A 12500-nucleotide genomic window follows, 5' to 3' on the forward strand; every position below is an offset into this window, starting at 1 on the left:
TGACAAAAGCCCAGGACTCTAATCTGTCCCTGACAGCATACCATAAGCTGTGAAGGTCTTTATTTTTGCATTAGGTTAACCATCCATTAATCAAATCCACTTAATATAACTGGTTTACGAAAACGACAATATAATTTTTTATCTATAGCAGCGCCACATTGATCAACAACACAAGCAACGCATTGCCACCAGACGATTTTATTCAGTTAATCCTCGACAGTCAAAAACCTCTTCCTTAAACCTTATGAACGTCTAAGTTCGATTTGTACTCAACCTACCGCCAAGCGATTTTATTCAATCAAGAAGGGGGTTTCTGACACCCAAAGGAGGTGATTGTAGGTCGAGCATTCACGTGAGAGTAGTGCCGGATTACCACAGTAGTTCAGTAACACTTTTGTCAAGTAGTCTAGTAGCTCAAAGAAAAACGTGCGTTGTGTGTGTGTGTGTGTGTGTGTGTGTGTGTGTGTGTGTGTGTGTGTGTGTGTGTGTGTGTTACTTCGTGTTCAAGCGTGGGCGTAGGACAAGGAAACACGATAGCACCATATTACAAGAAATTTCAGTACCACAAGCAATTCCATTTCTCGCCACACTTCTAAAAAAAAAGGGGGGGGAGGGGGGCGTGTCTATCGCACGTAAATTCTTTTCGAAACGTAGAGAGAGATCGACTGTGGTCATGCAACATGACCCAAGCCTCCTCAGGAAAGAAGAGCGCCATGCATGCACTATGTGTCATGCACTATGTATCATTCATAGTCACCACACACATGCAAAGCCATGCTGACACGCACGGGCGAAAGTGTACAAAAGCACGCACATACACACGAGCAAGCACTCACAAGCACGCGTGGTACACACAAATGCGCGTACAACTTGGGACACAAACGTGTATACACAAGCACACAATCTGGAGAACAAGCACACACAAGCACACTTGGAGGAACACACAAGCACAAACACGCGTGCAATCACACACAAACGCGTAAACCCACAAGCTGGAGAACAAGCACACACAAGCACGCTTGGAGGAACACACAAGCATATGCAAACACGCGTACAATCACACACAAACGCGCGATACCCGCACTCCCACGCACTCAAGCACACCCACCTGCCGAAACCCATCGATAACGACGTGTCATTAATTAAAAAGAAAAAAGAAAATATCACCCCTGTCTGCGGTATGTCTCCAGCCATAATTAGACCGTAAAATATGAATGGAAAATTATCGGTCAGGGTGATGAAGAGCCAGCTTCTGGCACTGTTCGCAATTATCTCGAATTCGGCCCAGCCTCGGCGGCGGTCGGCACCTCATCTCGGGTCATTTCGCTCCGAACCAAATCCCTTTTCAAATAGACCGAGGGTCCGGCTAATGACCACCGCAACTTGACCCAAAAGTCTATTTTGAAACTTGGTCCACGCTCTCGGGAGGGAGGGGGGAGTGGGGCTCCCGATCCAACTTCTCATCATCATTGTAGTATAAAGGAAAGAACAACGCCCATGGGATCCTGTCTACTACTCTCCAGTTGTATATCAAACACAGCTTCAATTTCTTCATTTTAACATTTTAAGTCCACTTTCACATTGTGTGTGTGTGTGTGTGTGTGTGTGTGTGTGTGTGTGTGTGTCTGTGTGTGTGCGTGTGCGCGCGCTTACATACTAAAAATGTATAAATTTCAACACAAAATTGGTCTGCATGAAACATCAACTCCAACGAAAACATACCCACGAGCCTGCACACACACACACACACACACACAAACACACACACACACACACACACACACAGTACCACCTCTGCTGAGCCACTTACAACCGGATCGAACGAACAGCGGAGAAGTTGCAGAGTTGCAAATGCCAGCGCGCAATGCGTTGGCTGCAGTGTCTAGCGGAGTGCCCCGGGGTTCTCGTCTTGCACCCTCTTCCAGGAAGAAACTGTCGCAACATCAGAAGGCGGGCGACGATTCCAATTATAATCTATTATGAGTGGGCGGAGGTAAATTACAGAGTACGGAGAGAGAGTAAGTGTCTTGGAGGGTGTGGAGAAAGAATAGTGTCATGAGAAATAAAATACCTGGAGGACGTACGCGAAGAGTCCACGTTCGAAGAGATGGTCGAGTGCATGATTCTGTATTGGGGGGTTGCGACTTCCAATTTAAGGGAAGCAGAAAGAAAAGATTTAAGTGTGTTTGAGATGAAGTTTTGCTTTTTCGTCCACTTCATTGATTTTGTTCTGTGTAACACCAGAATGTGTTATTAATTGTGGTGTGTGTGTGTGTGTGTGTGTGTGTGTGTGTGTGTGTGTGTGTGTGTGTGTGTGCGCGCGTCGGGTTGGGGAGAGGGGGTAGGGGGACAAAGAATTGAGACAAAATGGAATCCTGACCGACCTGAACAAATTTTGTCCCAACTTGGCCAAATCAGACGAATAAAACGGTTTGGCGATGGGAGGAGGAGGAGGAGGAGGAGAGAGGAGAAAGTGGGAGAAGAGAAGAAAAAAGAGGAGGAAAAGGAAAAGGGGGGAGGACAGATGAGGAAGAAAGAGGAGGAAAAGGAAGGAAGAAGAGGAGGACGAGGAGGAGGAGGAGGAGGAGGAGAGTAGAAAGTGGGAGAAGAGAAGGAAGGGAGACAGGAGGGAAAGGAAATGGGAGGAGGACAGGATGAGGAAGGAGGAGGAAAAGGAAGGTGAAAGAGGAAGAGAAGGAAGAGGAGGAGGACAGCTAAGACTGGTTTCAAGGACAAAGAAAGGCAGTCGGGTAAATTGGAAGAGGGGGAAGGATAGTCGGCAAGGAGGCAGGCAAAAAGAGGTAGGAGGCTGATAGGAGCCAGGAGGTAGATGGCAGGCACTAGGAGATACGAGACAGACGGGACGCTGTAGAGGCCAGGCAGGAGGTAGGAGGTAGGAGGCTGGAGGTAGGAGGTTGGAGGTAGGAGGGAGGTAGGAAGCGATAGTTGACAGGTTGAAAGTGATAGTAGGCAGGTAGGAGGCAATGGAAGGCAGGGAGGAGGTGATAAGAGGCAGGTAGGCGGCGTTAGGAGGCAGGAAGGAGAAAGGACAGGAGGCAGGTAGTAGGCGGCAGGAGGCATTCTGGGGGTGATAAGAGGCAGGTAGGAGGAGGTAAGAAGCTGCTGGTGATAGGAGACTGGTAGGAGGTAGACAGGAGGCGCTAGGAGGCAGATAAGAGGTGTTAGGAGGAAGGTAGGAGGCGTTAGGAGGTAGGTAGGAGGCGTTAGGAGGAAGGTAGGGTGCAGTTAGGAAGCAGATAGGCGTTAGGAGGCAGGTATGAGGCAGATAGGAGGCGTTAGGTGGCAGATAGGAGGCGTTAGGTGGCAGATAGGAGGCGTTAGGAGGCAGGTAAGATATGTTAGGAGACAGGTAGGATGCGTTTGGAGGCAGGTAGGAAGGAGGTAGGAGGCGTTAGGAGGCATGCAGGGCTGAAGGAGGCAAACGGTGGTGGCAAGTGTACAGGACAGAGTAAGGAGACACAAAAGTCGAGATCTGGAATTTGAAGGGGATAGACGGACGCAAAGGAGGGGGAGAGGGAGGGGGAGAGTGGGTGGGAGGGAGGGAGGGGGAGGGGGAGGGAGTATGTAGGTGTTGATATCCGTGGGGGATATGACTAAGAGATCAATTAAAAAATAATGATAGATAAATAAATCATTAGTATGAGATCTACGTGACGTGAGAAGACAGACAGATGGGAAATGAATGAAGAAGGGCGAAGAGGGGGAAGAGGCTGAGGAGGAGAAAGTGGAGGAGGAAGAGGAGAAAGTGGAGTAGATAGAGGAGGAGGAAGAGGAGGTGGAGAAAGAGGAGAAGGTAGAGTACATGGAGGAAATGGAGGAGGTGGAAGAGAAGGTAGAGTAGATGGAGAAAATGGAGGAAATGGAGGAGGGAGAATGAGTAGGAGTAAAAGGTGGAGGAGATGAAAGAAATGGAGGAGGTGGAAGAGGTGGAGGAGGAAGAAGAGAAAGTAGAGTAAAAAGAGGAGGTGGAGAAGGTGAAGCAGATGGAGGAGATGGAGGAAATGAAGGAGGCGGGGAGGAGGAGGAGGAGGAGGAGGAGGAGGAAGAGGAGGAAGAGGAGGAGGGTCAGGAGGCGTGGTTGTTTTCTCGCGCGCACGCGCGTGTGGCTACGAGAATGGTGGTGACACTTCCCCTTCAATTGTTTACTAATGAAGAAGACATCATCAAGGGCGTCGCTCCGTGAGATGGTTAGCTTTAGAAAGGCAGACGACGTGAAGTTTGCAGGAGTAACATGGCACGGGTTGCGACCCACCCCCAACCCTTCCTGGCCACGTGATGTTTGCAGGAGTAGTATGGCACTTCAGCAAATCCGAAACAGATGATCAGCGTATACTGAAAGGTCGCTCAGCGCACTTCGTCTACAACGGACATCCACGCCTAATTTGAAAAATCAAATTCAAAAATTATGTCTAACGGTTAACGGTTAACGGTCTCGGCAGCCAGACCCCTCCACCTTCTGTAGCCCCATTCCTCTTGCCCCACGTTTCTGGATACATCCATCTCGCTGAAATTATATTACCCACTTTTGAAAAATCATATTTAAAAAAAAAAAAAAAAATGTAACGGACAGCGGTGGAGCACACTTTTGAAAATTCAAATTCAAAAAGACTTCTAACGGTCAACGGTCTCTCTATCTCTCCAGCCACAGACACCCACCTCGCCCCTAGATACAGACATCCAACTGAAGTTATATTCTTGAAACACGCATCCATTCACGAGCCGACCTTAGAAGAGACTCAGAGTTCTTAGAAACGAGAAAGCTCGTCCGTCTCCAGGACATAACAACTTAACAACTCCCTACTGCAAAAAGAGGAGGAGGAGGAGGAGGAGGAGGAGGAGGGCGAGGAAGAAGATTTGGGAGAGAAGGAGGAGGAAGAAGAGGGTGAGGGCGAGGAAGAGGAGGATGAGGGCGAGGACGAGAAGGAAGAGGAGGAGGAAGGAGTATGAGAAGAAAGATGAGGACGATAAGGAGGAGGAGGACGAGAAGGAAGAGGACAAGGCCATGGACGAGGAAGAAGACTTGTAAGAAACGAGGAAAAGAGAAAGGCGAGGAGGAGGACAACGAAGAAGAAGACGAGGAGCAAGTGGACGAGGATGAGGAGGGAGAGGATGAGGAGGGAGAGGAGGAAGAGAGAGAGTATGAGAAAGATGACATCGAGGAGTAAGAGGAGGTGGAGGTAGAGGATGAGCACGAGGAAGGGTGGAAGAAGAAGACGAAGACGAAAAGGAGGAGGAGGAGGAGGAGGAGAAGGAGAACGACGAATAAAGACAAGATTGTGGTACACTTGAGATAACCAACAAACTTGTCACACTTGTAAGACTTTATTCTATTTTCTGCCGCCAGGTAATTTTATTCACAGAAATCCCACGACGTAGGATTAACAAGCCACGCCTTCTTGATTAACCCAAGTTATTCTCTTTTGTCGTCAAGCGATTTTATTAAGTTTCGTGGTTTTTTTTTAATCCTTTTGACAAAGACAAGACACGATTTTTGTTTTAGCTCAAAGTCTTTGAGCTTGAGGCTTTCCTGCTGTGGAATGCAAAGAGCTTGCTGACAAAGGGAGACCTTTTGGTTTATAGCGAGGCCGGGCCGAACGTTAATATGTTACAAAGAGTTACAAAGGAGCATGCCGACAGGAGACCTTTTGGTCCATAACTAGGTCGGATGCGAAAAAATCATAATAATGATGAATAAATAAATAAAAACTGTAATATAACAATAAATAAAATAAATAGTTTAAAGTTTAATAAACAGGTATATAATAAATAATAAACTGACAGATAAATAATAATAAATGATAATCAAGCAAATAATATGTACACACATGATATTTATGGAAATAATAATAATGAATGAATAAAATAAACATATACAAACAAGTGAAAAAAACATATATATCAACGAAAATGTAAACATTTTGGGTTACCTTGGTGTCATTTCCGTGTAATTGCCAGAAGGTCTACTTGAACCATCTAGGACCCACCTGTTTGAAATTGCTTCAAGGAGGGAACTCTCTTCCTGGTTCCACTACAAAGCCACTCTTTATATATCCTATTCTGGTTAACAATAGGCGGTTTTATTCAGTTAAGTGGATTTATTTCGTGACGACGTAGCTAATAATGACATACAAGACTACAAGATCTCTCGCAAAAGGAAATATAAATAGAAAATACAAAAACAAAAATAAATAGAAAACAGGAAAGTATTTGAATAATAAAAAACTAAAACTAAAAATAAAATAGAAAATGTATATAAATATAAAAATATAGATTAATAAATAAAAGTATAATATAGAAAATAGAAAAACAGAAAATATTGAATAACAAAATATGAGCATGGAAAAGGAAGAATAAAAATAAAGAAAAAAAAAATAAAAGTAAAAAAAAAAAAAAAAAAAAAAAAAAAAAAATAGTACTGCTCTCAGTCAGATCGCCATTGCTCAATGGGATCCTTTAAAAATTTCTTCAGGCCAAAGCCAAACCATTTTAATCAGCTGACAGAGTGACCCTCAGAACAAAGTTGTCTAATATACACTTGTGTACATGTAAACACACACACAATAATAATAACAATGAAAATAAAATAATATTGATGATAATGATGACGATGATTATTATTATGATAATGAAGATTTGGTTTATGTCACAAATTCTCCCAACAGGAGGCTAGAACGGTGCCTCTTACAGAGGGCTTTTGATTCGCCGGTGGCAGGGATCGAGCCACCTCGAACTTCGCCGCAAGTACCGACGCTCTAACCCGCTCGGCCAGCGAACATCCATAACAATATTAATATTCACAAGAAAATGATAAAAAATGAAAAATAATAATAATAATAATAACAACAATAACAACAATACTCTGAAAAAATAAAAAAGCTAATGACAGCAATTACAGTGTCTCGTTTAGTTCCTCCAAAATAGTCTTAAAACATTATCACCGATACGAATGCAACCATTATCACCACCACCATAACCTTGACCACAAGTATCACCACCACAACTAGTGTAACACCAACATTATCCCCACTATCACCACCACCACCTGTCCATGTCTCAATTGTAACAAGCACCAACACTTTAAATCTCCTTCCTGGTCACGAGCTGTCCTCCTCCTCCTCCTCCTCCCCCCCTCCCTCTCGGTCACGTGTCCTCTTCAGGTCCTTAAAACCTCCACTTATCCAATACACTTTTTTTTTCTTCTTCGTCTTCTTCCTCCTCCTCCTCCTCTTCTTCCTCCATGCCCTATGCATCTTCCTCTTCCTCCTAAGCTTCCAATTCCATCCAATTTTTTTCCTTCACGCCCATTTCCACCTCCTTCATCTTCATTTTCATTCCTACACCTTCATCATGTTGTTCTCCAACTTCACCATCACTTTTTCGGTCAACACCACCTTCACCACCACCATCACCATCATCATCATCATCATCATCACCTCATCCCTGCCTTCCAATTTCGTGGCTATCTGATGTTTATCTCTGTCACAGCTCAACTCTCCAGCTCACCTACGTATTCAAGGCTCCCCGATCACACACAATTATATATTATACATACATACATACATACACACACACACATACACGTTCTTGAATCTGAAGTACAAAAATTGGAGAATAAGAGACGGTACCCTACGAGTGGAGCTCTTTTCCTGTATGCTAAATAAAAAAAAACACAATTAGGTAAACACACGCACACACACATGCGTGTGCACATTGCACACGCACACACCTCAACTCTCTATCTATACAGCGTAGTTATACATTACTTTCTCTGTTCTCCACGCTCAAATAACTTTCTATATGTTAGCTTCACAGCCTTCCCACTTTCTCTTTCGTCTTCCATTGACTCCCCGCGGCTTTTATCACACTGATCTCACGTCTGCATCTATCCTCTTGTCTCTCCTCCCTCCTCTCCTCCTCCCACTCTTCTCTCCTCCCCCGCTTCTGCCTCCCACTCTCTCTTCCTTCTCAGCTTGTGTCTGTGTTTGTTTGTTCTTTGCACACACACACACGACTCGGTGGCAAGGTTGGTAGAGCACTGGACTGCGAAGTACGGGGGTGCTCGCAGTACCTGGTTCGAATCCTGCCCAGGGCCGAAATTATTTCGGTATCGCTGCACTTCGGGTCGTTACTCTGACTCTCGTGGGCGGGGAGTTGGGTGTGTGTGTGTGTGGGTGTGTGTGTGTGAAAGGTCATAGCATTACCCATAGATCGGTCATATGTGCTCTGAGCTCTCTTCCGGGAGGGAAGGAGCTGTCGATCACGAGTCCAACACGTGATCCAAAGACCAAGGTGAATACACACACACACACACACTCGTGGCGCAGTTGATAGAGTTTCAGTTTGCCACTACGGCGGTCCGGGTTCGAATCCCGCCCAGGGCTGAAATAATTTCAGTATCGCTGCGCTGCGGGTTGTTACTCCAAGTCTCGTGGGCGGGGAGTTGGGTGTGTATGTGCGTGTAAGGTCACAGCATTACCCATAGATCAGTCATATATGAACTCTGAGGTCTCTTCCGGGAGGGAAATAGCTGTCGATCACGAGTCCAACACGTGATTCAAGACCATGGTGGTGGTGAATCACACACACACATACACGCATACATACATATACATACACACATATCTGAAAGTTCTCGTCATTTACTGTACATTCCAATCCTGCGGACGCAACTTCACCAGCTTCTCCTTCGGATCTGCATCCACCCTCATCCAGTCAAGTCATCCATCCACAAACGGATGATGACACTCAGGAGTTCCTAAAAACTGCCGTCAGGCGATTTTATTCAGCTGAGGACCTGACCAGCTATTCTATTACACAGAGAGGGCATTAAGCAATCGCTCTTGTATAATTTATGACCGTCGCCAGGCGATTTTATTCATGTGGCTTAAGGCGAACACTTGTTACAGTCCCCGAAGACATCCTACCCATGCCTACGGAGAATAATAAAATCAAATATTTATCTCTTCATGCATACGAAAAGTAATTCAACTCAAATATTTACCTACTCTCTCTGTGCACCTCTCTCACTGCCGGTCTTCCGTGTCATCTCATCCCCTCCGCCGTTAACTTGTATGGCCTCTTATTAATTTCCTTCCTTTCCGGTACTTCTCTCTCTCTCTCTCTCTCTCCTGATGACCGGTGGCTGTTCTCGGTGAACTTCCACGCCTTCCGGTATCGATGCTGGAAGGACTTACGAGGTCATCCAGTCGTAATCCGGTCAACCGGAGCGAGGTCAAGGGGTCAACTACCGGCTTGACCTCTTCCCTCGGCTCGTGGCTGACCTGACCTGGCCTGTGGTTCCCGGTCGCTAAGTGGCCAGCACACACACACACACAAACGCGCGCGCACACACACACATACACACATTGGAAAGTAAGAGAAAGGATCCTATAACCATTGTTCCCTGCACACACACACACACACACACACACACACACACACACACACACACACACACTCCTTCTCACTTTGCAACTCGTCCAGTCTTAAAACACCTTCCACTCACCTCTCCCAATCTTTTGCCCTATCTCCTCTATCTCCCTACCTCCACCCACTCCCTCCTACCTCTCTTACCTTCACCCTATTTCGCCCCCCCCCTACGCCCCCTCCAACTTCTACTCAACCTGAGTACCTCCTTCCCTCAATTTTATTCTTCCTCAACAACCCAGCCACCTTCCACTTAGCTATTCCTCTCCCCCTCCTCTCCTCTACACCTCCCTCCCTCCCTCTTCCTCCTCCTCCTCCTCCCCCTCCACGCCTCCTTGCCACAACTCCTAAGTCTTTAACTTTGTCCTCCTTCTAACCTCCACATTAAATGACTGCTGGATTGCCCCTCCTTCCCCCTTCCCTTCATATCTCCCCTCTTTCCCCCTTCCCTTCATATCTCCCCTCTTTCCCCCTTCCCTTCCTATCTCCCCTCTTTCCCCCTTCCCTTCATATCTCTCCTCTTCCCCCTTCCCTTCTTATCCCCTTTCTTCCCCTCTTCCGTTCATATTTCCCCTCTTTCCCCTTCCTTTCATATCTCCCCTCTTCCTTTCATATCTCCCCTCTTCCCCCTTTCCTTCATATCTCCCATCTTCCCCCTTCCCTTCATATCTTCCCTCTTCCCCTTTCCCTTCATATCTCCCCTCTTTCCCCCTTCCCTTCATATCTCCCCTCTTCCCCTTTCCCTTCATATTTCCCCTCTTTCCCCTCCCTTTCATATCTCCCCTCTTCCCCCTTCCCTTCATTTATCTCCCCTCTTCCCCCTCCCTTTCATATCCCCCTCCTCCATTTCCCCTTCATATCCCCCCCATTCTGATCCCTCCTCCTCTTCCTCTCTCTCTCTCCCCTTCCATATGGTGTGCTTACTGCATATCTTACGCGCTCAACATTCCAGGGGCCTTTTCGTGGCACCCCTACGGACCACAGTCTCGCAGAAATCTCTTGTGACTGGAGACTCCTCTCTACTTAAAGGAGAACGCTGATCACTTTCCTAACTCCCACTCTCCCTCCCCAACCACCTCTACGACGACTCCTACCCCTCCGATGCTGTTCTGTCGAGTCCAAGGACAGAAGCGATGGTTAATGCTGTCGATATACAAATTCTCTCTCTCTCTTATCTCTAATCTCTTCAAAGGCTCGGCCTCCTCTCTCTCTCTCTCTCTCTCTCTCTCATCTCTCTCTTTCTAAATTACTTCCATCAGGCAGTGTCAGTCAATGACTTTCCTATCTTAATAGTTTATCAGCGTTTGCCTTAATTTTGTTCCATGCACGGCACGCAATTTTCTTTTTCTTTTTTTTTAACTTATTTTTTTTTGGGGGGAAAGGGAGGTGAGAGGGGGAGAGGGAGGTCACAAAATGGCCATTTCCTTTCCCCCCTTTTTTTGGAGAATTTTTTTTTTCTTTCCCTAACCTCTTTCTTTTCACCCTGTTACACACAAACTTAATCTGAAATGACTGAAACCAAAGACATTTTTCGTTCGTATTTCTCGTTGCAGCAATTCTCTACTCGTTTAAAACAACTCCGAAAGTTCTCGCCAGTTACTGTCAATTCTAATCTTGCACGAAATCTTCCGTTGCGGACCCAGCTTCACCAGATTCCCCCTCGGATCTGCATCCATCCCATCCAGTCAAGTCATCCACCCACCTACTCATCCAACCAGGAACGGATGTTGACTACTCAGGATATCTTTGCCGATCTGGTCCAACCTGTTGGGTTCCCAAAAACTGCCGTCAGGCGATTTTATTCAGTTGATGACCTGCCCAGCTATCAACTCACGGTTATCGATAATGTCTTGTATTACGCCTATGGAGTCCATTTCATCATTGTATTCCATTTTATTATTATTATTATCAATATTAATTAATTAATTTTTTAGGATTTTAATCTGTTCTGTATTCCCAAATGGCGAACTTCACAGTCTTTGCTCTGTCCGCAGCCTGACAATGATACATTAGGGATGAGGATGAAACAAATGCTCCACATGTCTTGCGACTCCAGTGTCTCTTTTTCACCTCTCTCTCTCTCTCTCTCTCTCTCTCTCTCTCTCTCTCTCTCTCTCTCTCTCTCTCTCTTTAATCTTTGCATATCAATGGGCGAGTTTTCGTTCTACCAATTCTTCGAGATTTTTTTTCTTAAAGAGCCTGATGACTCCTGGACGAAGCTGTCCTTCTTTGTCGAAATGGAGAAAAAGAAAAAGCATAAAAAAGAAGACCGAAAAGAAGAAGAAAAAGAAGAGGAGGGAGAGGAATGAGGAAAAGGAAGAGGAAAGAGAAGCAGCAGCAGCAGCAGCAGATGAAGAAGATGAAGAGAGAAGATGAAGAAAAGGAGAAAGCAGCTGAAGAAACAGCTGAAAAAGAAGCAGAAAAAAAAAGGACGAAAGACGGTAGGATCTAAACTCTTGATCCACGATTACTTTAAACCATTTTAACTTGAAATACTTGATTAAGTCATCATTACTAATGTATCATATTATTACTATTATTATATAATTCTATTACTATAACATTATTTGTTACTATTATTACTATTACTATTGTAGCTATTACTATCATTATTCTGGTCTTGCCTATGTCAGTACCTACTACTCGTACACTCGCACACGCACGCCCTAAAACACACACACACACACACACACACACACAAACGACGTAATCAAAACCCATTCATTCACCCCTCTCATGTAAGCACCTAAGAGTTGAATGGTCGTCCCAGAGATGGAGTTCGACCCCCTCCCTCCCCCTAGACATCAAAATGCACGGTACAAGATTTAAAAAACTATAGAAGCGCTGGTAAACGACAGTCCGTTGCTGAAACGCATAGGTGGTCTAGACGAATGGTTTGATAGCTAAGTGATAGTTCCAGATGATCCTAGAAAACTAGAAAGGAAAAAAGATGATATCTAGGGTAGGTATTAGAATTCGATAATTTACGACCGTCGCCAAATATGGCAAAAGGCGTTCGATACTTTACGACTGTCGCCAAATATGGCGAAAGG

The 12500-nt window shown here is 45.4% G+C and overlaps 2 protein-coding genes across 3 annotated transcripts in view; both read right to left on the reverse strand.

The window, feature by feature from the left end:
- The window catches only part of LOC143021484 (neuronal calcium sensor 2), a 618726-nt gene that overhangs the window by 117494 nt on the left and 488732 nt on the right, over nucleotides 1-12500 (reverse strand). The gene's annotated exons all lie outside the window — the stretch shown is intronic.
- LOC143017645 (uncharacterized) overlaps nucleotides 1-12500 on the reverse strand; it is a 206511-nt gene that overhangs the window by 830 nt on the left and 193181 nt on the right. The gene's annotated exons all lie outside the window — the stretch shown is intronic.

The sequence above is a fragment of the Oratosquilla oratoria genome, chromosome 3 (genome assembly GCF_046742065.1).
Source record: "Oratosquilla oratoria isolate Oo_2021 chromosome 3, ASM4674206v1, whole genome shotgun sequence".
NCBI classification, from domain to species: Eukaryota; Metazoa; Arthropoda; class Malacostraca; order Stomatopoda; family Squillidae; genus Oratosquilla; species Oratosquilla oratoria.